Below are 26,406 nucleotides of genomic sequence, written 5' to 3' on the forward strand. Positions count from 1 at the left end.
ATTCTATGAAATGTGTACACAACAAGCAGGACTAAAGCCCAAGATCCCAGGCCCTGCAGCCCCCGGCACCTGGGCAACAGGACTCAAGTACTGCAGAAGCCAGCAGGGCATCAGGGTGCTTGGAGAAGCTTTTCTGTTCACCCCTGCCACTACTGTCTACCTCATCCAGTCCCCCCTGCAACCACGAGGTGTATGCAGGCATCATTCCTCTATCCACCCATGAGCTTAGCTCCACACATCCATCTGCGTCACCACATACACATGTAGTCTCACAGCCGCGTTGCCCAGCACTCACCCCTCTCCCATCACCTCCAAGCTTTCTCCCTCCCACTCACTGTGCCAAGAGCATTTGGAAAGACGTCAGACCGACACAGCATGATGTTCTCCTGCCCAGCAGGATGGGGTGAGCTCAAGTAGGTCACGCTAGGAACACAAAGAATAGCACGAGCATTCCCTCTTCACCTCAGTCGCCTTTCTCACCAGCCTTTGAGCAGACCTCGCACTGTCCCGACCGAGCCCTGCTCCCTTGTCCTGCTAACCAGACCCACCACACAACAGCACAGCATCAGGAGGACCCAGACCTGCCACAGCTCCTGCCTTTAGGTAGGGAAGAGCAATGAGATTTGAAGCTGCTGGTGGAAGAGATCACCACCAACTAACCTCAGGAGGCTGCTGCTGGTGGAAGAGATCACCACCAACTAACCTCAGGAGGCTGCTACCAGTGGAACTGCAGGGACACGTCAGCTCCTGTCCCTCCAGCAGAGATGACAGGTCTAGCCCAGAGCCCGGCTGGCAATGGAGGGCAGGAAGGTCTCATCAAGGCTGTCTGGACCAGCCCCTTCCTGAAGACAGGCCCAAGCCTGCCCTACAAGGGTGCCTTAAATCAGCATAAGGCTTTGATGGCTACTTCAGACACCTTTTTCAGGAGAGGTGGTTGCTTTCCTGCCCCAAGCAAGCCTGGTGACCTTGGGCTGTTGAGTTGGCATGCTCTGCAACCACGGACCTGACCTGGAGTTCCTGAGGGATACTGAGCTGGGGAAAATGAGCCAAACCCAGAGTTGAAGCAGCTGCTGAGCACCACTATGAGAAGTAGATGGTGGCTCTTCACCAACAGGGTGCACACTGGTCAGGCTGGAGATGCCAAGTGATGAATTGGGTCAGGAATTGCCTACAGGAAAGCTGTGGAGGGGCTCACGATCAGGGAGTGCAGGGATAGGGCGAGGGGAACAGTTTTCAGCTGAGAGAGGGGAGATGGAGATGAGATCTCAGGGAGAAATGTTTTGCTGTGAGGGTGGGGAGACCCACGTTTCCCAGAGCTGCCCCATCCCTGGAGGTGTTCCAGGTCAGATTGGACGGGGCTTGGAGCAACTGGATCCAGAGGGAGTTGTCCCTGTCCATGGCAGGGGATGGAACTGGATAGGCTTTGAGGTCCCTTCCAACCCAAACCATTCTAGGATTCTGTGATTCTAAGTGGGGGAAAATATGACAGTAATGGCTGCAAGGATGAGATGCTTCTGCAGCAACACCCTTCTGTGAGAGCAGTGATCCATGTAACAGCTCCACAAGCTTTGGGATCCACCACATGGAAGGAGCCCAGGGCGTGGGGCTCTCCCACCTCTCTGAACATGGCTCGCAATGCCGCTCTCCTGCAGCAAGCTCAGACTTAATTTACACATGTTGAAATCTGTGTTTAGGCAATTATGTATTTATATTATGTCAGTAGTTGCCAAGAGCCCGGACATCTGCTCGCTCATCATGCGTGAGCCAGGCAGCACGGAGACATTTGACCCCAGAGCAGGATGCTGGGCTTTAGCAAACACAGCTGACAGCCAGAGAAGTGCCTCCCCCATGACAAATCTCCCCTGGCATCGCAGTTGGGAGCTGGGCAGTGACCTGCTGCCCACGGTGGCATCCCCCTGCGCTCGGGTTAATAGAGCAGCCTGAGCTTGTTTCATCAAACTACATTTCCGAAGCCAGGCTCAGCTCCCCCACGGCTCCAAAGGCATCATGCCATGGGTCAGAAATAAATCATAAGAAAGTTACAGGGGGGGAAAAGAAGCAAGCAAAGTTAAGAAGCCACGGAGTTCAGAGGAAGAGGGCAGGGCTGTCCCCCAAGTCAGCCTTGAGTCAAGCAGCAATGGCAACTCAGCACCTCCCTGGCTCAGCTGCCAGCGGCCAGAGTAGTAGGGGCAGACTCCGTCCTGAGAGACTCAACCCTCCTGCCAGATTGCTCTCTCCATGTGTTGCTCCAGCCCTTTTGGCACCAGCAAAATCCAGGGAAGAGGATCGTGACCCTTGCTGCACCCCAGCACAGGGGAACGGGAATGAGGCGCCTCCTCCTCCAAGCCTGCCAGGCTACAAAAGCAGCACATCCTCCCTGCTGTTCCCACCACGACACACGGTCGTTTTGCAAGACCTGGGAAATTCTGGGGCCATTTTAAACAGGGTTTCACTCCTTTCTAGTGACATCTCCCAGCTGAATAAATAAGGTCAGGCATAAGTTGTTGTGACCAGGCACCAGACAGCTTGGGAAGCCAGGAAACACCTTCCACACATCTTCATTAACATGAAAACAAAGATCTCTCAAACCATGGGTCAGGAGAGTGGTGATTCAGCCCTTGCATAAACACCCCAGATTTCAGATGAAAGTGCAGCTCAGACGCCACCCATCAGCAAGATGAAAGAGCCGGTGCAGACTGCAACCCCGAGCCACCCATCATCTCCTGGTTTGCTCTCCATGCTCCTAGAGGCCACAGTGAGCTCGTGGGAAGGGACCAGCAGCCACCCATCATCTCCTGGTTTGCTCTCCATGCTCCTAGAGGCCACAGTGAGCTCGTGGGAAGGGACCAGCAGCCACCCATCATCTCCTGGTTTGCTTTCCCTGCTCCCAGAGGCCACAGGGAGCTCGTGGGAAGGGACCAGCAGCCACCCATCATCTCCTGGTTTGCTTTCCCTGCTCCCAGAGGCCACAGGGAGCTCGTGGGAAGGGACCAGCAGCACCAGCCATGGGACGCTGCATGACAGCACTGAGCCCGGACATCACAGCATCATCATTTCAGCAGATCGTGACCTGCTCTCAGGTTTCTCTCTGCTTTCCTTGGCCCTCACAGATCGCTCCAGTCACTCCCAGGCCACTGTCACCCCTCCATGGGACCCCTCCACAGAGGGCTGATCCCTCCAGTCTCCTGCACCCATTTTCCCTTCCAAAATCCGAGGTCAACTGATGCCCTCAGCTATGCCACGTCCCTGTCCAGCCCCAGCAGGGCAGCATCTCCGCAGTGCCATAGGCTTTGGAGATGCCAAAGGGCCAATGCTATTCCAGAGCTCTCTGGTTTCAGCTCAATTCCCTCACACTTCAACTCCCTCCCTCTGATCAGACCCACTTGGGAACACAAGCAGAAATGCCTGTCACCAGATGGCTAAAATCCATCCCCTGCTCCCAGGCAGACACTGCTGCTGCTCCTCATGAGCCATCCTTGCTGCCAGCCACCCACCCTCTCAGCAGGTAGATGCAGGCAGGCGGTGATGGCCACCTCGTTGCCTCCTCTGGAAGAGAGCCTGGTGGCAAGGCTGCATAGAACCAGCCCCTTCACAGGCTGTCAGGGCATGGCTCTACGGGGAATGGCTCACTGGTCCCCTTCTTGACCAAGGAAGAGCCCCACTGCCACCCAGCACCTTGAGCCAGTGCAGCCACACCAGCCTGCAGGCTTGCAGGGACCCCAAAGCTGAGCCAGCACAGAGCACAGGCTCCCACCTGTGAGCCACCAGCCTCATGGATTGGATCAGCCATGGGGTGGCCAGCAGGAGCAGAGAAGCAATTGTCCCCCTTGGCTTGGTCTCAAATCCTGAGTTCAGTTTTGGGCCCCTCACTCTAGGAAAGACCTTGAGGAGCTGGAGCACATCCAGAGAAGGGAACGGAGCTGGGGAAGGGTCTGGAGAGCAGGGGTTGTGGGAGCAGCTGAGCACCCTGGGGCTGTTTAGCCTGGAGAAGAGGAGGCTGAGGGGAGACCTCATCGCTCTCTGCAGCTCCTGGAAGGAGGTTGTGGGGATGCAGGTGCTGGGCTCTGCTCCCAAGGAACAAGGGATGGGATGAGAGGGAATGACCTCAAGTTGTACCAGGGGAGGTTTAGATTGGATATTAGGAAAAGTGTCTTTACTGACAGAATGGTGAAGTCCTGGAACTGGTTGCCCAGGGCAGCATTGGAGTCCCCATCCCTGGAGGGGTTCAAACATCGTATGGCTGTGGCACTTGGGGACAGGGTTTAGCAGGCACGGTGGGGCTGGGCTGACAGTTGGCCTGGATGAGCTTAGGCATCTTTTTCAACCTTAATGACTCCACAATTCTACTCCATGACCTGCAGTCTGGCAGCTTGTCCACTCAGGAGCAAAGGGTGCAGCAAGGACAGATCCTTGCACCAGAATCCAGTGGCAAACCGGGCAGCCCCTGTGCCAGAAACCACATGGGGACCGGTAGAACCCACCCCTTCCCCTGGCCCCCCTGCCTGCTGCTCCAGGAGCGCCTGGGGCAGTGTGAAAGTTCATTAAGGCTTCTTGCAAAACCGAAGGCTGCCTGGCTTGCCCCTGTCAAGCCAGGAATGTGCCTCTTCCAGGCAAACGCATACCTTTTAGAAGGCTCACTTGCACTGTCAGCAGAGTTCAGAGCACACTAGGAGCAGGGAGACAGGAGATTTATGATAGGATGGTGCACCCAGGGCATTCAGCTCTTTCAGCTAAGGTCCAGCAAGAAGCACTGGCGGTGGGCAGGAATATTATGGGAGACAGCAGGGGAGAAAGCAGGTTGCTTAACACAACATTGTCCAACGTGATGGCACACAGCAACCAGCCCTGCAGACACACTGGAGAGTTTCAGGCACCACCCAGAGCTACCTTCCATCCTCCAGCCCCAAGTAGTCATCGACACGACTCCTTCCCGTGCTGCAGTATGTCATTTGATCCACAGATCTTCCAAGTGCCGTACAAACACCCAGCCTTGGGAAGGTCATAAAGAAGAAGGACCCAAGGCCACAGCTTAGCCGGGCAGGGCTGCAGTCACCTTGAGGGACAGCCCAGAGGAGGGACACTGGAGCAATGGAGCCACCAACACCTCCCCAACCCCTGCAGCACCACCCAGCCTTCCCGTAGCATCCAGACCACCCCATCTCAGCACTGGTGAGGCCGTACATCAAATCCTGCCTTCAGTTTTGGGTCCCTCACTACAAGGAAGACAGTTAGGTCCTGGAGCATGCAAAGAGAAGAGCAATGAAGCTGGTGAAGGGGCTGGAGAACAAGGAGTGGCTGAAGGAACTGGGGTTGTTTAGTCTGGAGAAGAGGAGGCTAAGGGGAGACCTTATCACTGTCTACAGCTGCCTGAAAGGAGGTTGTGGAGAAGTGAGCGTTCATCTCTTCACCCAAGTGACAGGTGAGAGGAAATGGCCTCAAGCTGTATCAGGGGAAGTTTAGATTGGACGTAAGGAAAAACTTCACTGAAAGGGTTCTCAAGCACTGAAACAGCTGCCCAGGGAGGTGGTTGAGCCCCTGTCTCTGGAGATGTTTAAAAGATGAGTAGATGGAGTGCTAAGGAATATGACTTAGTAGTGGACAGGTACAGTTGGAGTTGATGATCTCAAAGGTCTTTTCCAACTCAGTGATGATTCTATGATCTTGACACACCCACCATCTAAGAGACTGAACGTATCCAGACTCCCCTAGCTCAACTCTCCCAGGGGAAAAACGTTCCCTCCGCTTTTCACAGCCAGCCCACCCTGCACACACAGCCCCCCCCCCCAGCCAAGGGGCTGCACAGGCTGCAGGAGCCTTGGGGCTTCCCACCTGTTGCCCTGTTTCCATGCAAAACAGTAGAACCAGGCAGGGAAGCAGCACTGACGGAGAAGCCCCAAACGAAATGGTCAACAGAGCTTCAAGACACCTTCCCTCCCCAAAGTGAGGGTGTCAGCAATCTTGGGCAGAGGAGCTCCACATCAGGGCTCAGTGATACCCGGAGACGCCCTGGGGTGTCCTCCAGCCCCAGGACAGTGCGAGTGGCCAGCAGGACCTCCTGTCTTGCTGCCTGGAAAGGATGCAGTCAGTGCTGGAGCAGACAGGCAGCAGCACCAGGGGGGATGGTACCCAGAAAGCTCCACCTCTGCTAGTTGCTTAGCGACCAGCATCCAGCAGGAACCACCTCACCCCCAGGTCCCTGCCAGCAGCGCCAGCTCTGCCGCAACGGCGCTGGCAGCAAAGGTGAGACCAGAAACCTCCACCTGGTATCCATCAGCTTCCCTCTTACCGCTGAATCCCAGGGTCTGGCTGTGCCAGACATGTGTTCCAATTCTCCCTGCACCCCATCAGCCCCCACACCCCATCAGCCCCCACACCCCATCCCTCAGCCTTGCCTCAGACCCAAGGCCTAGAGGAAAGGGAGCAATGCTTGTAGAGACAGACCTTGCATTCCAAATCCAGATGCTGCCTTCAGAAGCTGATAAATGCTAGATAGGGGGAGGAGAAGGACAAATGGAAACCACTTCACGCTGTCTGATCTCGCCTCAAGCAGCCAGCCTGGCTGACAGGGAATGAACATCTCCCGCAGCACCACACAACCTGCTTTCCCAGGGACACCCGGAGAAGTCATAGATCCTAGAATGGTTTGTGTTGGAAGGGACCATAAAGATTACCCAGTTCCAACCCCCTGCCATTGGCAGGGAGAACCGAGAGATGAGAAATAGAGAGTGGGAGATGGGGAGATGCCCCATCCCTGAAGGTGTTCAAGGCCAGGCTGGATGGGGCTTCAAGCACCAGGGAAGGCATCCCTGCTCATGGCAGGGGGTTGCATCTGGATGGGCTTTGAGGTTCCTTTCAAACCAAACCATTCTATGCTTCTATGATTCTATGAAACCGATGCACCTGAGCCCTCCTTATGCTCTGGTCAGCATCATCCCTCAAGCAAGTTCCCAGGCTGCAAAGGGCACATCACAAGCCTCAGCATCACTGTTGCTTCCCAACTGATAGAGGCCAGCATACTTCAGAAAACCCCTCCAAACACAGAATCATCTCAAAATTCCTCTGCAGGCAAGAAAATGCTACAAGTTCAGGGCAGACCAACATGTGGAACAGCCAGGCTGGAGCTCAAGGAAGAGAATTGTTCTTGCAAACATCTTTTTGGACACTGCCTGCAGCTTATGCTGCTGTTCATCTCACTTATGAGTGAAGACAGATCAGCTGGCTGGGAAGAGGAGCAGGAAATTGCTGTGTTAACCATGGAAAATCAAGACTAGAAAACAGACCTTCTGGGGCTTCCTTAAACTGTCCCCATCACCAGTGTCTCTAGCAGAGGTCTGACCCCTCATGGGTCAGAGCTAGAGAGCAAATCAAGCTTTTCCCTCGACTTAGCACCTGAAAATCTGATTAATCATCAGTGCTGCAAGAAATCAATGTGACCACAAGCACATAGGATCCTATGGTTTAGGTTGGAAAGAACCACAAAGCCAATCCAGTTCCACCCCCCAGGCATGGGTAGGGACACCTCACACTGCATCTGGTTGCTCCAAGCCCCATCCAACACTTTTGGTATTATTTCCAAATATGACAAAGCTTAAAATCCCTTTGTCACACCCTCCTTTCCCCTGGAAGTTGCAGTCGGATTTACCGTTCAGCTGCTGGGTGGATGCAGGTCCGCTCCTACTGCTTGGCCTCGCCTCTGCCCGCGGCCCCCACCACCCCCAGCAGGAATCCAGTCCAGGTATGACACCAAGTTTGCTGGTTTTCCCTCGCTCTCCCCCAACCTTTCTATTTTACCTCTCGGACAATCCTGAGCAGTTGTTTTTCTCGGCTGCTTAATCTCTATCCAGCTCCCAGAGGATGTACGCTTACCGCCTCCAGAAGTTCACTGAGCTTTGATGTATCTCAAATTCTACCCCCAGGCAGGTGACTGACGGATGTTCAGGGAAATTGGACAATGAAATGACAGCAGAAGGAAGGGCTAGAGAAGTTTAAAACCAACTAAATAAATGGTAAAAAAAAAAAAAAAAAAAAAAAGAGGCAAACCTGAAGGGAGCTTCTCCTCCTACCTCACCCAAGGGCAGAGCCCCAAGGGGGAGACCACCAGTGCCTCGTGCTCAGAAAGGAAGGTCCTAATCCACAGCACAGCACCCTGGGCACAAAACCAAGAGCACCTCTGCTATGAGGACAGGCTGAGAGAGTCGGGAGTTGTTCAGCTTGGAGAAGAGAAGGCTCCAGGGAGTCCTTAGAGCAGCTTCCAGTACTGAAAGGGACTCCAGGAATGCTGGGGAGGGGCTCTGGATCAGAGAGTGCAGGGATAGGATGAGGGGGGATAGTTTTCAGCCGAGAGAGGGGAGATTGGGATGAGATCTTAGGAAGAAATGTTTTCCTGACCCCTGACTCCTCTGCCTCACACAGCTCAGCCTGGCAGCAGAACTACCATGCATCACGGCTATCATGAGTGTGGGCTTCCCATGCTCTCACTACAGGACGAGGGAAACAGGACAGTGAAGCTTCTTCTATCTCTTATCCTCAATGGCTTCGCTCCAGGACACACATCCCACAGCCAGGAGGAGGGGACGTGGGGGGAACAGCGCATGCAGCTGCATGAAGCTGCCCAGGGCTGGGCATGCAGGCAGAAGGCACAATGAACTGGCCTGGAAGAGGGGTTGGATGCGTGATGGCCACGTGGAGATGCAGGCAGAGCTGTAGTAGAGCACAAACACACTGCACCCACACCCAGCTGACACCGCGGTCCCTGATCAGGGACCTGAAGGTGGCCTTTTAGAAGAGGAGAGAAGTGTAGGCCACCAGGTGGATGAGCTGAACAGTGGTAAGGTCACCTGTCCCCCACCCCAGACAGCCTCTCAGCCCCACCAGTATCACCCCATCAGGGTGCTTGGAGATGGCTCTGGAACACAAGTCCCTGATCCATGCCAGAAGCTCTCCCCAGCCTGCTCTGACTTCAGGTCATCCATCCAGGGCACTGGTGCGGCCACAGCCACCAGGAGCCACTGGCGTGGGGGCCCCACCACCAGTGCCTCTTGGGATGTGCTGCATCCCCCGCAACAGCATCAGGACACCACTGGGGTTGTCAGAGGCGGCAGTGAAGGGGTGGGACAGCGATCCGCCCTGCACGGCCGCAGCATCTGCCACATCTCCCCAGTGGCTGCACGTCTCCGTCTCCCCGGCAACCTGGGTACCAGCGCCTTCTCACTTGCAGCTGAGTGGTCTTGTGCAGCAAAAGCCACACTGAACGAGTAGCAGGATTACAGCAGCCCTCTCCTTCCCTCACCCTCCTGCTCTTTCCATCCAAAATTCATAATTAGAACATAACCTTGTGGTGAGGAACAAGAAGAATCACACCAGAGCCATGGGAGTGGCAGCGCTCTGCTCACCCCTCCAACCACCACAACCATTACTGGGCTGCGCTGGGCTTCGGGCTAGAGGGAAGCAGGACCTCTGCAGCAGCCACCTGTGGAGCCACAAACACCATCTCAGTGCCAGCTACCTCAAACGGCCTGGGCCACTGCCTGCACAGGGGAGCCGGACCAGCATCCTCCAGGTGACACCAGTGGCAAGGAGGCCCAACCTCACTCCCTATCCAGCATGCCTGGTGGCTTCAGAGGCTCTGAAAGCTCCTCACTGCAGGGAAAGGCTCCCTCCAGTGCCCCACCAACTTCCCTCTTGGCAGGTGGGGAAGGACACAAGCCTAGACCTGACTCCCAGGTCAGCTCACGGCTCCATGAAGAACTGGCCCTTTCCAGAGGTCCCTGAGCAATGCACAGTAGAGAACCTACCAGCTATGCTGAGGACTTTCTCAGCAGGCCAGGATGCTGTCCACAGAGGCATGACAACTACCCAGCCACCGTGAAGGACCATCTCCTGGGGAGGCAGGGGAACCCCAGCACCCCAGACCTGCAGTCTGGATGCGGCCGAACCCAGCAAGCTGCAATGAAGAGAGCAGATCATGCCCCACAGAACCTGCTGGGCTCCCACCCAGCAGCTCTCAGCACCTGCTCTTGGTAGTTGCTGAGGATGGGAAGTGGCTCTAACACTGTTTAACCCCTTCAGCAGCAGGGAGGAAAGCCAAGAAAGGAAAATCAAAAGCCTCTGCCTTAGAATAAGTGAGAGAGCAGAAAGGGCAGCAGAGAGTGAGGCTGGAAAAAGCCCAGAGAGATGCCACCACCAGCACTCGTTTGTTGGTAGAGGATGCCCCAGAGCATGCCCAGACCAGGTCCAGGTGTCTGCTGCACATGGTCCAGCCTCCACACCCACCACAGAGAGCAAGTCCTGGAGATCCCCATGCTGCACCTGCTCAGGTGCTGCCTTCAGCTTCACATCCCTTGGGTCCTGCTGTGCCAAAAACGTTGCTGAAACACCAGTCCCAGGCTGCAAGTCCTTCTCCGCAGGGACCTGAGAATGGACACCTCGCTCTATCCACCCAGCCCCGCTAGGATCGCCAGTATGGAAAGGCAAGAGCCTGTCCCAAACCTTGTCCAAAACCAGTGGTAAGGGTGGTACATCCCATGGGAACAGAGCTCTCCACCACAGTGAGAAGCCACCGTGCAAAAAGGATCTCAAGCTACTGGAGAGTGTCCGTCCAGAGGAGGGCATGGAGTTGGTGAGGGGTCTAGAACAGAAGTTGTACAAGGAGCAGCTGAAGTCACTTGGTCTGTTCAGCCTGGAGAAGAGGAGACTGAGGGGAGACCTCATAGCAATTTACAGCTTCCTCACAAGGGAAGGAGGAGGCGCTGATCTCTTCTCTCTGGTGACCAAGGACAGGACCAGAGTGAGTGGCAGGAAGATGCACCAGGGGAGGGTTATGTTGGACATTAGGAAAAGGTTCTTCCCCCAGAGGTTGGTGGAGCACTGGAAGGAAAGCAGTCATAGCCCCACGCTGACAACATTACAGAAGCGTTTGGCCAACGTCCTCAGACCCAAGGTGTGAATGTTGGGGTTGTCCTGTGCAGGGACAGGAGCTGGACTCGATGATCCTTGTAGGTCCCTTCCAACTCAGGGGATTCTGTGATTCTGAGACCTTCCAAGGTCCTGGGTGAGTGCGTGGCCGTAGAGCAGCAAAGGTGCATCTTCCAAGGAAAGGCCCATCTTACGCCACCCAATCGCCACGGGTCAAAAGTGGGGCAAGGTCACAGCTCTCAGGCAGAGAAGCTCTCACCAACCAGGCAGAGGGGTCAGAGACGGGTGTGCACCCCAGTTCATCCCAGCATGGGGGAAGTCCAGCTCCTAATGGAGGTGATGCAGAAGAGGTTAAAATCATCAGCCAAAGCAAGCAGAGTGTCTGGCCAGAAGCCAGCCTTCCCCAAGCTGAGTTTGAGGGAGCTGGCAGCTCTCACCAGCCTTCAGGGCACGCATTGCCACATACCGCAAACCTGTTTGCTCAGCCAAGGCCAACGCATCTGGGATGGCACAGAGCAAGCTCCATTGACCAACGCACATCTCCCAGCGAGAGGCCCCAAATCTAGAGGAAAGTGCGGCAGCAGCACCGAGCCGTGGTAGGGAGAGCAAGTACAGGGGTGGCAGCACTGCCTGCCCAGACAGGGTCTCAGCACTGCACGGGGTGAAGGGCAGGGAGGAGAGAACACTCTTATATTCCAAACTGCTCCATAAACCAGACCAACATAATTTCTAAGGCAAAATCAACACCTCCAGGGATGGGGCAGCCACCACTGCTCTGGGCAACCTGGGCCAGGGACTCCCCACCCTCACAGCAAAACATTTCTCCCTAAGATCTCATCTCAATCTCCCCTCTCTCCGCTGAAAACCATTCCCCTCATCCTATCCCTACACTCCCTGATCAAGAGCCCCTCCTCAGTTTTCCTGGAGCCCCTTTCAGGACTGGAAGCTGCTTTAAGGTCTCCCCAGAGCCTTCTCTTCTTCAGGCTGAACAGTCCCAACTCCCTCAGTCTGTACTGGTACGGGAGATTCTCCAGCCCTCACATCATCTCCGTCGCTTCCTCTGGACTTGCTCCAACAGCTCCATGTCCTTCCTGTGCTCAGGACTCCAGAACTGGACACAGAGCTCCAGGTGGGGTCTCACCAGAGTGGAGCAGAGGGGCAGAATCCCCTCCCTGGTCCCACTGCTTCAGATGCAGCCCAACCAGATGCAGGACACAGTTCAGCTTTCTAGGCTGCAAGCACATATGCTGTTCCCCATGGCAGGGGGGTGGAACTGCATGGGCTTTGAGGTCTCATTCAACTCAAACCATTCCATTATTCTAGATACATCAGCTGTGAGTGAGCTGTAGAAATACAAAGAAATGAGAAGCTCATCGCCAGTACGATCACACGGCTGTGATGGGACCATCGCCAGTCCTTCCAGAAGCAGAAGGACACCTCCCTCAGCACAAAGCAGCACCTGGCCTGGGCTGTGCCTGCAAGGCTTTGCTTGCCTGGACTTGCCAGGGAGCTGGGACCCGCAGGCGACCAGCACATGGCTCGGTGAGACCTCCCAGAGTGCACGAAACAGCCCCGCTGGGGACATGTTCCCCAAACCCTCAATGTTTGCTCAGGAGATGAATCCAAAAGAGGGAAACACAAAACCAAAGACATCCAGATCTGGGCCACTGACCCCTAGCTACACTCAGGACACCAAGGCCACCAGCAAAAGCAAGGGGTTGGCTGGGTATGAGGGGTCACCATGGACGTGGTTTGTGTCCTGCTCCCCATGCTGCCTCAGTGCCAGGAACCCCAACAGGGACTCACATGAGTGGCAGAGCTTCTTATCGGGCATCACCCAGGAGCCAAATGTTCTTACGTTGGGGGAGGCCAGTGTCCAGCCTCACAAGCAGCCTTCCCTACGCCGAGACCCAGTGTGAAAGCCCTCAGGCACCCTACCTCATGCTGGTGAGAAACTGAGGCATACGCGATGCAGTCCCATGCAATCCAATACTGAAGCTGGGCCTGCATCTCTACCCCCATCAATTCTAATATTGGTTTTCCAGCACTCTAACTCTTTAGTGTGCAGAGATGAGACGAGAAACCCAGTCATTCTCCTTGCTTTCCCTACAGATAGAGGATGAACTGGTATCGCACCAGAGCTGCAAAGAGTCCTCCTGGAGGGATGATCTGATAGAATCAGCATAGAATCATAGAATGTGTTGGGTTGGGTTGGAAGGGACCTTAAAGATCATCCAGTTCCAACCCCCTGCCATGGGCAGAGACACCTCCCACTGGATCTGGTTGCTCCAAGCCCCATCCAACCTGGCCTGGAACACCTCCAGGGATGGGGCAGCCACCACTGCTCTGGGCAACCTGGGCCAGGGCCTCCCCACCCTCATGGCAAAACATTTCCTCCTAAGATCTCATCTCCATCCCCACTCTTTCAGCTGAAAACCATTCCCTCTCATCCCATCCCTGCACTCCTCGATCAAGAGCCCCTCCCCCAGCTTTCCTGGGGCTCCTTTCAGGACTGGAAGCTGCTCTAAGGTCTCCCCACAGACTTCTCCTCTCCAGACTGAACAACCCCAACTCTCTCAGCCTATCCTTGGATCAGAGGTGCTCCCCAGGCTGTGAGCACACATTGCCAGCTCACATTGAGCTTCTCAGCCCCCAGCACCCCAAGTCCTTCTCCTCAGGGCTGCTCCCAATCCATTAATCCTGTAGCACCACTGGTGAGACACCACTCATAAAAAAGCAACAAGCTGCCCTGTTCAGAGCCAGAGACACCTCTAGCCCTGAGGAGCACTTCAGAGCAGCCCATCACAGGCCTTAGCAAGGATGTGGTGTACCTTGCCTGCATACAGGGAGGTGCAGCTTCTGCACCCTTTGACTCGTGCAGGCAGGAGCAAGCCCAGCGGGCAGCAGGATTCCAGGGATACAGCAAGCTCCGCGCTACTGTCACCCAGGAAAGAGCCAGGGTGGCGGGGTGCAGCCCTGGAGCTCCCCATCTCCAGTTTTCAGACCATGACACATTCCTCCCATCTTGAACCCAGAGCAAGAGCATTGCTGTGTTGCTTCCTTGCTGGTCAGGGAGCAAAAGCAAGAGCAAGACCTCATCCTTATAGCTACCCTTGGCCACACACCATCTGCAGGACACATAGAAGCAGCTCACAACTTGTTTCTCAGGGACAGCACTGTGCAGATTCACCAGGACCCTAGAGCAGAGCAGCCCACCCAGCTGGATGGACAGTGAGGGTCTTCAGGAAGGCCTGGACCACAACCCCTTAACTCTTTCAGGCATCCCAGCAGTTTAATTCTGCAGCTCAGACCTATCACCGTCCTCTCCCAAGCTCTGAGGCAATGCCAGCCTCCCCGGGACATACCACAGGCCAGCCATGCCCAGCCCCCACAAGTCCAGGGACCTGCGCCCGGGCTCAGATCCTCACCCAATAAAACAGAATAGCTGGTTTGCAAACACACCGCCCTCCTCAAATCCACCACACAAAAGAGAGCAGGGAAACAGCACTAAGCGTGACGTCCCACAGCCGCTCCCTCAGCAGGCAAAGACTCCGGCAGCCTTTCTGGTGGAGCCTTTCTGTTGGCAAAGGAGCTGTTGCCCAACTCCTAACTAAACCAGGAAAAATCCCAACACATAAAGAAAGCCAGGACAAGCCCAAGCCCGGCCGTTTTGTGCTTTGGTGGTAGCAGGCCAGATCTGCAGACCTGCTTGGGGCTTCTGGCAGATGAATCTCCCTGCAACACCAGCTCCATACTGAGCAACCCCTTCTACGCTACAAAACCCACTCAGCATTATGTGGGATCTAGAAAGGAGAAGAAAAGCTTTCAGGATCAACTCACGCTGCTTCCAGGGGCTGCTCACCACACTCTGCTTGGGCACAATTCAGAACCTGCAAAGAGGAAATCACATTTGGTTAAAGAAAAGCAACAAACCCTTTGCAGAGATGATGGCGAGCACAGGGACAGACGTTAGCGAGGCACTTCAGCACAAGATGGTGCCCGCACGGCTCAAGCCCTGTGTTTAGACTCCGCACAAATCTCCTTGCTGGAGAATGCAAGCTCCAGATTACGTTAGATGCCGCTTTACTCTCAAAAAGACTGATGTGCAAACAGCCCCCTCTCCCACAGCCAGTCCGCCTGCTGCGCTGCCAGCCAGCTCTGCTCATTTGAGTGATAAAAGCAAGTATTTCTTACAGGCAGTGCTGCAGAACCAACCCAGCTCCGGGAGGTGAAACAGATACCCTCCTGGCTCACACCGCTGGGCGCCACCCAAGTTCTCCTTTCAGGGCCATCTGTGCCATCCCATTGTCACCCGTCCTGCCAGGTCACCAGTGCGGCCCCTGCGGCAACACCGAGGGCAACATCTGGTCGGCAAGACTTACCCTGGGTTAGGATGCAGGTCAGAGATGCAGGACCCACAGGAGCCAACCCTGCTCACACATCCGTGGAGTGACCAGCACACCAAAAGTAACGTCAGCAGTTCTAACAGGAACAGCCCAAACCTGCAACAGCATTTTCAGTGCCACTTTTTAGATGACAACGGTGTCTAACAAGGGAGGGAAAACTGCCCAGCAGGCATTACAGTGACAAAAAGGAGGAAGCACAGCCTCACAGCACAGCGAGGATACCCTCTGCTTGTCCGAGGGTTAATTTTCAAACATACCTTCAACAGGCAAGGAGGACCAACCATCCTACCAGAAGCAAAGCAGGCAGGATGACCTGCCTATGCAAAGCACCCACCGCTGCCATGCAACCAGCAAAACCCTTTCACTCTGCAAGCCAGCATCAGCTTGCAGAGCCCAACACAGCCTGCCCTGAGCAACACGGATCCACAGCAGCTTTCCCTAGAGCTCGCCTGGGGCACAAAAGCTGCTCCACTTTCCATTTGGACAGTCCCCAAGCAGGTGACACACAGCAACTGATCCATGGCTGGGTTGCCACTGTGTGGGGCTCTGGCCATTCCCTCTGGGACAAGGGCAGCACTCACTGCTCTCCCCCTGGGCAGCAAACCCGAAGCAATAAGGTCAGGAACTTTGGCACCTCCAAAGAAACAAAATCACCTTTAAGCAGGGACAAAATGCACCCCCAAATGATTTGCATGAGAGATAGGGGAAAAAGGAGGGAGCTGCAGCCAGCACCGCGTGCCTTGCCCTGTCCCAGCCCTCTGCTGCTGTCACATGAAGGGAAACACAAGCAGGATGCCACCATGTGCTGGTGCTGGGCATGGTCTCGTACATGCCAGCCCAGCCAGGACAGACTCATCTGCAGCCACCACACAGACTGGTTTTACTCGCTCGGCTGTCTCACTGTGTGGGGAGCGGGGCTGAGATGGGGAGCAGGGCACCCTCGCAGCCAGCTGCACCCACAGCCCCAGATCCCCCCCACTCACACGCACTGCGAGGCTGATGTCATACCAGTGCCCAGCATAGGAGCTGAATGCATGTCCCCATGCACACCTTCTTCTTCTTTCAGACCTAGAAACAGCATTTTCCAGACCCGCTCGCCATGACGCACAGAGCCTGCACTGCCCACAGGCCAAGGGACATCACTGGCATGTGGAGGCCACTGTCCCACATCATCACCTACATGCTCACATCCTTTGATCCCAGAGCCCATGACAATCCTCTCTGCTTCACTGCTTGCCCTTCACGTGCAGACACCACTTCCCAAAGGATAAGGAGTCGAAGGAGAGAAAGAGCCCCACCAAAAGAGCTCTGTCCTCCCCCAGTGGCAGGACACATGGGTGTCCCAACAGGCCAAGCCGATCCAGGGAATAGACCCCAATACTAGCAGCTCCTGCAGATGGTTGCACAAAGCCGTGGGGATGTGCAGGGCTCTCTCTCCTCCCATTCTGCCAAGCCCAGTAATTTTTGTAGGCGCCCCACGCTGCTCCCAGGTTTGTAGGCTCAGCTTTCTTCCACCCCAGCTCAAGGGCAAGTCAAGAGATTTGCAGCAGACGGGCAGGCAGACACACAGCCAGGTTCAAGAGCCACCAGCCTTCGGAAGGCCCAGAAGAACAGGTATCGCGCCAGCAGCCCCAGCACCTGGCACTCACCAGGGCTGCACCGAGTTCCTCCTGCGAGGGAGGATGGAGGATGCACTCACCAGAGGCAGGGCAGTGTTAACACTGCCAAACAAAGCCCCTGCGCTCTCCATCAGACACCGACTGTCCCTTCTTCCCGTATTCTGCAGCGTGAAGCAGCATTCACCACCTGCACCGCAGCAGGCTCAGAGATACAGACATTTTGGGCTCCGAGCTACCGCATCAATTAGTATCATATTAACGAGGTGTTCTGAGAATACAGGCAGCGGGAGTGAGACCCTCCCCCAACCCTGCTCACTTCTGCCTGCAAACCAGCAGCTCCCCACAACGCTCCTGCTAGCAAAAATCCATGCTAGACTGCATCACGATCTCCTGCCACGCAGCTCTCCCCGGCGCTGGGCTGGTGCGTATACCATCTCAGCCACAGACAGTGCCCCGGGCTGGAAAACATCCCACAGTGACCCACATTGTCACAATCTCGTCATCGCAATCATCCAGCCTGACCCTGATGGGGTGAGCGGGAGTGCTGGCTGTGGCAGCCGGCGCGGGGACACCACCAGCAGCCAGACGAAGGCTATGGGCCACGCAAAGGGCAGAGCCCGGCCAGTGCCGCTGGCCAACTGCGCTCGGAGGGAGCCATATGCTCAGCCAGCTCACTCACATCTAACCCAGCACATTGCAAAAATGCTGATGGGTCCAGCGAAGGGCAAGGAAGTGGCCATGAATCATAGAATCATAGAATCACCAGGTTGGAAAAGACCCACCGGATCATCCAGTCCAACCATTCCCATTAATCACTAAACTATGTCCCTCAGCGCCTCGTCCACCCATCCCTTAAACCCCTCCAGGGAAGGTGAATCAACCACCTCCCTGGGCAGCCTCTGCCAGTGCCCAATGACCTTTTCCGTGAATTTTTTTTTCCTAATGTCAAGCCTAAACCTCCCCTGGCGGAGCTTGAGGCCATTCCCTCTCGTCCTGTCCCCTGTCACTTGGGAGAAGAGCCCAGCTCCCTCCTCTCCACAACCTCCTTTCAGGTAGTTGTAGAGAGCAATGAGGTCTCCCCTCAGCCTCCTCTTCTCCAGGCTAAACACCCCCAGCTCTCTCAGCCGCTCCTCATAAGGCCTGGAGTCATCCCGTCCCTTCCCATGCCCACCAGAGCAGGAACATAAACAGGGCAGGGCAGCACGACTGAAGAGAGGTCCGGCTGTGCACAGCTCCACTCTGCACTGGGATCACATCAGCTCTGGTGAGCCGAGAAGGAAGAGCCCAGCCTGCACCCAGCAGGAGATGAACATGGACCACAACACCATGAGCCGCTGCCCACACAGCAGCCGGCAGCACCGCGCTGGGGCGGGACGGAGCCTGAGAACTCTTGCAGCAACACAGAAGTGGCCAGGTGGGTTTGCAGTGGAAGTGGCCACCAAAAGACAGCAAGGCCAGTTGCATTTTCTCTACATCCTGTAATAGTTACAGAATGATAGAATAGATTCATTAAGTTGGAAAAAGACCTCTCAGCTCATCCAGGCCAACCATCAGCCCAACCCCACCGTGCCTTCTAAACCACGTTCCCAAGTGTCACAGCCACATGGTTTTTGAACCCCTCCAGGGACGGAGACCCCACCACTGCCCTGAGCAGCATCTGCCAGGGCTTCACCACTCTGCCAGTGAAGAAATTTTTCCTGCTATCCAGTCTAAGCCTCCCTTGGCACAACTTGAGGCATTTGACCCTACCCCTTGTTACGTGGGAGCAGAGCACCCACCTTGCTACAACCTCCTTCCAGGAGCTGCAGAGAGTGATGAGGTCTCCCCTCAGTCTCCTCTTCTCCAGGCTAAACAGCCCCAGGGTGCTCAGCTGCTCCCACAACCCCTGTTCTCCAGACCCTTCCCCAGCTCCATTCCCTTCTCTGGACGCGCTCCAGCCCCTCAAGGTCTTTCCTAGAGTGAGGGGCCCAAAACTGACACCAAGATTCGAGGTGCGGCCTCACCAGCACTAAGTGTAGGGACACGATCCCTTCCCTGCTCCTTCTGGCCCCATCATGGCTGATCCAAACCATGAGGCTGTTGGCCTTCTTGGCCACCTGGGCCACTGCAGGTAACGCAGAGGTAATGGCCCTTGCCTCAAATAGTCATGCAAAAGCCATATCAGACCTTAAAGGAGGTTTCTTTTGCTCTGGCCAGTTCACTCTGCAGGACTTTTATCCATCAAGACTTGCGTTAAGTTTCCTAAAAGGTAACGCTGCTGAGAATTCAGGCTGGAAGTTCTCCACCCCAAAGTTCATCCTTAGCATTGGGTTGGTCTCCTTGTAAAAAATTGCACCTTCCCATAGCAGGCAGGAGATGCAGCTTCATGACCACCCCTTAGGCCTTAAGACAGCACCACTCTCCCATGTTGAGACCATCATGTACTTCTTCCCACGGATAAAGCAGAGCCCCAAAGCTTTGTCAGGTGCCACCTCAGGCTCAGCAGGAGCTCCTATCAGCAGAACCACTAGATCAATAGCACACCTAATTACAACATTTAATTGCTTCTCCTGTTCACAGGGGCACCGCTTCCCCAACAGAATCATTAAGGACTAAACCCTGCAGGACCCCTCCCAGCACTGCAGCCTTTCACGTGTGGGTGATGCTCCTGTGTGGATGGGCAGGAGGAGGATAAGGAGGGCTGGTCCATCTCCTTTCACCCCACAGCCTGGTCACACCCAATACACCCTCACCCCAATACAATTAGGTGGTTACAAAGGGGAACGTGGAATTTCAAACACACAATCATATTTCCCGGCCCTTCTGCCCATAACAAAATGTCTCATGAAATGGTTCATTCTCCTCTGCCATAGAAACGTGGTTCCCTTCAACAGCCTGATATGGGGGGGGGGGGGGGGGAGCAGAAAAGGCAAAGCTAAAAATATCTTCTGAAAGATACCACGACAGCAACAGATTCACAGGAAAATGAGGTGGGAAGGGGGCTGTGAATGTGTTAAGATCCTGTTTAATCTCTCCCCAGCCACCTAAAAAATCCACCGAAGGCAGAAATGATACCTCAACATTTCCTTTGTGTGAGAGGTGACTCCACCCTGTGTTTTCCTCTCCATCTGATACTCAGGGACGGATACCAGCACACATCTCCACTTGCTGCCAGGCAGCGCGCGGGGCCCCGGCAGTGGGTTAGTAGGAGCAGAGGGAATAAGGAGACGGTGGGTGGAACCTGGCAGCAGGGCTGCGCTGTGAATTCTCATTCAGCATCGCCTCGAACGCACGATGGGATTTACACCAGCGCAGCACCTGGTCCTGGCTTCCACTTCATGGCCAGTACCTTGCAAAGGAGCATCAGTCATTGGGATGGAGCAAGAGGCAGGGACAGCAAAGCCCTGCGAGATGGCCACGGGGTGCAGGTATTGCCAGTGGGCAGAGGGCTGGTTTCTGAAAGGGGGACGGAGCAGACACTAAACTGCTACCAACACTTCATCTCCACAAAGAGGCCAAGTGCCCGAGCAAAACCGCTGACCTGCTGGGTTGCCAATGGCAGATCTGCAGCTTCAGCCTCATTTGTTGTGTGTTTTGAGCACAATAGGGTCAGCCCAGTCTCTCCGCTGTGCTGTGATCACACTGGACCCGGGATGCTGCTTACTTGGACCGGGCTACTCCTGGACACAGCAGCTCCTGCCCGGGGCACTCCAGAAGAGTCAGTATTGCCCTCCAGAGGGCAAAATACAGACCACCAGGAGAAGATGGAAAGATTCCTCTTCCAGAGCACTGCCATCCAGATTTTAAGGCTCTGTCTGCTACTCCCACCCTCCCAGACAGCAAACCCGCACAGCACGCACACACTACAGGGAGGGCAGGACTAATCCTTGGCATCAATTCAGAGCACACTCTGCTGTGGACTGGGACATGCAGACATGAAGTATCTGTACCAAAACACCCACCTAGGGCTCTGAGACGACTGTCCCTTTCCACACAGCTCCCTGCCTAGCACACAGTGAGCAAACCTTGTCTCCTGTCCCAGTTAAACAAAAGCCCAGCCAAAAAGCTCTTGGTTCAGATGCCTCCATGCACACCCAAACAGTTCACCTCCTTGGGACAAGGCAGGGCACAGGGAGCAACTATTATCTGAGGCAAGGGACACCAACTTGGACCCAACATCCCACTCGGTACGAGGAGCACGCCGTGTGCACAGGAGAGCTGCTGCAGAAAGCAGCCCCTGCTTCCATGGTGAAAGATGTGGCTGCTCAGCTCTCCTCCTCTTCCCTTTAGGGCACTATTAGGTCCTGGACAAGCCACAGGCTTCCACCCAAGGGCTGGGAGGAGGGAAAAGCTGGATCTGCAGCCACATGGAAATACTGCAACACGTCCCCATCAAAGACGGTCTCCTCCCACCACGCTTCCCATCTCCTGTAATCAAGACAAGGTGACGTGTATGAGAAAGACTGGTCCACTCAGCAAGCTGCCTCGCTGGCAGCAGTGATGCTCACCTGTAGAGACCCAAACAGCACAGGGAAAGGAGCTCCCACAGGAGACTGTCCTCCAGCTCCCACAGCTACACACACCTCCTTCCAGGCTCAAGTGACAGCAACAAGCCAACAGGGAATGCTGAGTCCAGCTCAAACCCCAAGGTCCCCAGGCAGAAGTGGACAGCCTGGGCCAGCCCAGGCACCACAGAACCTCAAAGGCCTCCCCGGCGCGATCGCCCCGGCTGTGACAAATCCAAACCTGCTGACTCAGAGCCACCCGACTGCTCTAATGAGAACAATAAGCCACGCAGCCATCACTGTCACAGCCTCAGCACAAGCACATTTTTAGATGCCGTATGAGAGTCACGTATTTGTAGCTGCACAAGTCTTTCTGCACAGGAGTTTCCAGAAACCGGGGACCCAGGAACCTCTGCCACTTTGTGTTTCTTCTTCGGCATCTTTGCTTAAAACAGAGCTTCAGACTCAGCTCAGACCTCCAAGTTACAGGCACCACATGAAAGTCTACTATACAGCTAAACACAGGCCTTACAGACACCCACGCTGATCTGCTCCAACGCTGAGCCCGTACTCAGCCCATCTCCTTGCACACGCTCGCTTCCCCATCGGGATCCCAGCTGTCACTCGGGCGCCAGAGCACTGTCCCCAAGGCGGCATGGAAGTATTCCCAGTCCATAGCCAAGGAAAATTAAGGCAAAGGACACTTGAGTGATGTTTGCAAGACAGGGCAGGAAACTCAGAGCAAAGAACAGCCAAGCCCACCCCGTGCCCTTTAACCGACAGGTCGTTCTCTCTGTGACTTCCTAATCTAGACATCCTAGTTAGCTTCAGGAAAGGTTTCTTTTCTTAGGGACAAAATTAATCAGGCACCTGGCTGGTCAGTCTGTCTGTCTCTGAAAAGCTCCTACAGTAATGCCAAAGCCATCAGCAGTGTGAGAGGAACACAGGCAACACGGAGTGACGCTGGAGTTACGCATGGGATGAGGGCTCAGCACCACCAGCACAAAGCGTGGAAGGTTATTCTGTGAATCAATGAGAGAGCCAGCTCCTCACCAGGACCAAGGTCATCACCCAGAGCTTAGCGCAGAGCTCAACTGCCTGCAGGGAGAACATCGATTTTTAAGCTTTTCCCCATTCTACACTGCAGTGACTTCTCCAGCTGACCCAGCCACTCCTCCTGGCTGCGCATAAAACACATGCCAGAAGATACCCTGGAAGGTTGTTGTGGTGGTGGAAACCATGGCAGCAGCCCAGGAAAGGAGGTCTAGCAAGCTCCAATGCCTGCCCCAAACAGGAAAGGTCCCAAGAGCTTCACCCACCACGAACACAGGCTCTCTTCCACTCATGCTCTTTGACCAGAAATACTACACTGGACTTCAAAACCCCTTTTTAGAAGCTTTCACCAAAATGAAACGCTTCCCCAGAGAGTTTTGGAAAATGCTGATTTCTCAACTATTGGTAAAAATAAAAATTCTGGACAGTTCTAGCTACAACATTGACAAGCAACCAAAACAGCAGGGGAAGAATTCATCACCTGCAGCCAAAGCCAGCCCGCTGCCAGCACAAACACGGGCTCTGCAGCCAACCCTGAGCTGCATCGCATCCTCCCAGACATGCTGCACCCCGACCCGGGGCTCTGTTCTTTACGGGGATGTGTGGTTTAATTCCTGCGTTACCATCTGAAGATGGTGCTAAGCAATCGGCACAGCACAAGGATGGCACAAAGAGGAGAGGAATTCTCTGCTGCAGGCTGGGAGGTGGCTTACAGCCCCCGAGGGATGGGTACATCGGGTACATCGTGGTCCTTTGACACTGAACACAGAGTTACACCCTGCATAAGGTGGGAGAAAGAGGGTGGTTGTGGATGTGCCATACGCTACAACAGCCACAGGTCCCAGAACACGCCCTGCATCTCTGCACACAGCAAGAAGCGAGGTCCTCATCGCGAGCACGGCTCCAGGAACCCTGGGGAGGCCCTCACAGACAGGCTCCATGCCTACCAAACCAGCCTCTGAAAACAACAGAATTAAAGAGTAATTCCCTTTTGCAAGGACCATCACCCAAACCCAGCCTCCCCTCAGCTCCAAATGTGCTTGATGGCAACATGGGCACGCAACTGATGCTCACCCCAAAGGCTCTCCAGCCTGCGCAGCCACGGTCAAAGCGATCTGATGGATGCAGAGTCCTCCAGCAAAGGACACTGTGATCGGAGCAGATCTCGGTAACAATGCGCTTCCCTGATCTCAAGGGGTTTGGAAGTAAAAAATCCCTTTGGACAAGTCTAGCATGAGAAATCTGAAGGGAAAGTGACTGCTAAGTGCAGGAAGGAGCCTGATGCATGGGCTGGTCTCTCCAGGGATGCTGGAGAAGCCACACCTCATCCATGGCAGCGGAGACGGGGCTGATCAGGAGTCACCTCACACCATCTACAGCTGAAACACAGTTTTTCCATTGCCTGCTCCTGCAACACATTGTGAATTCTCAACCGCGCATACCCAGACCATTGTTTGTCCACAGAAAGGTCCCCATCATAACATGCTGAAGGCTGGGCATGCCGGAGGGAAACAATACCTCCGCAGAAAATGCAGGAGAAACCATGGAGAGAGAAAAGGGCCAGGCAGGTCCTCTCGTACGATCTCCCGGGTAACCAGCCTATGGAGAAAACGCTGAGCTCAAGGATACCTCCAGAGCCCACCTCCTGCCATATGACGATGCTCCAAAAATAACCACAGAAATATGCGCGGATCCATTCCAAGTTGTTTCTGGCTCTCTCCACATTCTCCCTCTAATGTAAATCGTCTCCCTGAAATCACAGCCCGGCAGTTAAACGCTATTACAGCAACCCGCAACTCGGGGCTACGGATCCCTGGGGTTTGGCTCAGCCTGGTGCCAGAAGCCAACTCGAGCTGCTCCTTCCTTGCGCTTCACGAGTGGGAAGCGTGGTCCCCACCCCATTCTCCAGGCTGGACCCCTGTGGGGAGCTGCACCCTGACCGCAGCATCCCACGGGGAGGTAGGAGGCGATGCGGAGTAGGGTGGGATGGGGTGGAGTGGGGTGGGATGAGATGGCATGAGATGGGATGGGGTGGGATGAGATGGGGTGAATTGGGATGAGATGGGATGGGGTGAAGCCAGATGACATGGGATGGGATGGGGTAGGGTGGAATAGAGTGGGATGGGGTGAGGTGGGGTGGATTGGGATGTGTTGGAATGGGGTGGACTAGGATGGGTTAGTGTCGGGGGAAGGGGGATGAGATGGGATGGGGTGAAGTGGGATGAGATGAGGTGGAGTGAAGCGGTATGGGATGAGATGAGGTAGGATGAGATGGGGTAGAGTAGAATAGAGTGAGACAAGGTGAGGTGGGGTGGATTGGGATGTGTTGGAATGGGGTGGATTGGGGCGGGGTGAAGCAGGATGAGATGGGGTAGGGTGGAATAGAGTGAGATGGGGTGAAGTGGGGTGGACTGGGATGTGTTGGAATGGGGTGAATTGGGATGAAATGGAATGAGACAGCATGAGATGGGGTGGGACGGGTTGGGATGGGGGCATATGGAGTGGGATGGGATGGGGTGGGATGGGATGGGATGGGGTGGGGTGGGATGGGATGGGATGGGATGGGATGGGATGGGATGGGATGAGATGAGATGAGATGAGATGGGATGCGATGCGGTGGGGTGGGATGCGATGGGGCGGGATTCGATGGGGTAGGATGGGGTGGGATGCGATGGGGTGGGATACGCTGCCTCGCCCCCCGGCCCGGTCCGCCCCGCCGCCGCCTTGGTCAGTGGGTCTGGGCGCTGCCCGCCGCCCCCCGGCCCCGGCCGCGCCCCCGCTCCGCTCACCCGGCCCGCTCGGCTCCCCGGCTCCGCCGCTCGGGCGCGGCCCCCGCCGCTGCTCCCGCTCTGCCGGGGCGGCCCCGAGCGCCAACCGCCCCGCCCCCCGCCCGCCCGCGGCCCCGCCCCGGCCTGGGCCCGCCTCACGGCGCTGAGGGGTGAGGGGGGCGGGGGGGGCTGCCGCTCCTCCTCAGCCCCGGGGAGCCCGGGCTGTGCTGGGGACGGTGGAGAAAACATCATAGAATCACAGAATCACCAGGTTGGAAGAGACCCACCGGATCATCGAGTCCAACCGTTCCTATCAAACACTAACCCATGTCCCTCAGCGCCTCGTCCACCCGTGCCTTAAACCCCTCCAGGGAAGGTGACTCAACCCCCTCCCTGGGCAGCCTCTGCCAGTGCCCAATGACCCTTTCCATGAAATTTTTTTTCCTAATGTCCAGCCTGAACCCCCCCTGGCAGAGCTGGAGGCCATTCCCTCTCGTCCTGTCCCCTGTCCCTTGGGAGAAGAGGCCAGCTCCCTGCTCTCCACAACCTCCTTTCCCAGCTGCCAAGTAGCTGTTTTCATAGAATCATAGACTCATACAATAGATTGGGTTGGAAGGGACCTTAATGCCCACCCAGTTCCACCCCTGCCATGGGCAGGGAAGCCTCTCACTGGATCCAGTTGCTCCAAGCACCTTCCCTGGAGGTGTTTAAGAGATGGGTGGATGAGGTGCTGAGGGACGTGGTTTAGTGATTGATGGGAATGGTTGGACTCGATGATCCAGTGGGTCTCTTCCAACTTGGTGATTCTATGATTCTAAGCCCCATCCAACCTGGCCTGGAACACCTCCAGGGATGGGGCAGCCACCACTGCTCTGGGCAACCTGGGCGAGGGCCTCCCCACCCTCACAGCAAAATATTTCTCCCTAAGACCTCCTCTCAATCTCCCCTCTTCCAGCTTCACAGTGTTCCCCCTCATCCTATCCCAGCTTTCTTCCCATTCCTGCGAAGCCCCCTTTCACCCAGAACCACAGTTCCAGATGGAGGTTTCCTTCATCAGGGAAGGAGCTTCACCCACTGGGACATTGGGTGAAATCATGGAATGGTATAGATTGGAGAAGAGGAGGCTGAGGGGAGACCTCATCACTCTCAGCCTGAAAGGAGG

General features: G+C 55.5%; 1 protein-coding gene across 7 annotated transcripts in view; it reads right to left on the reverse strand.

Annotated features, from left to right (window-relative positions):
- Positions 1–14,804, reverse strand: part of EPB41L1 (erythrocyte membrane protein band 4.1 like 1) — a 60,732-nt gene extending 45,928 nt beyond the window's left edge. For all 7 annotated transcript variants that reach the window (XM_069871712.1, XM_069871713.1, XM_069871717.1 and 4 more), the window contains exon 1: positions 14,755–14,804. The gene's annotated coding sequence lies outside the window, so the exon portion shown is untranslated. The remainder of the gene's footprint in view (positions 1–14,754) is intronic.
- Between the last annotated feature and the right edge of the window lie 11,602 nt (positions 14,805–26,406).

Source organism: Phaenicophaeus curvirostris, chromosome 18 (genome assembly GCF_032191515.1).
Source record: "Phaenicophaeus curvirostris isolate KB17595 chromosome 18, BPBGC_Pcur_1.0, whole genome shotgun sequence".
NCBI lineage: Eukaryota > Metazoa > Chordata > Aves > Cuculiformes > Cuculidae > Phaenicophaeus > Phaenicophaeus curvirostris.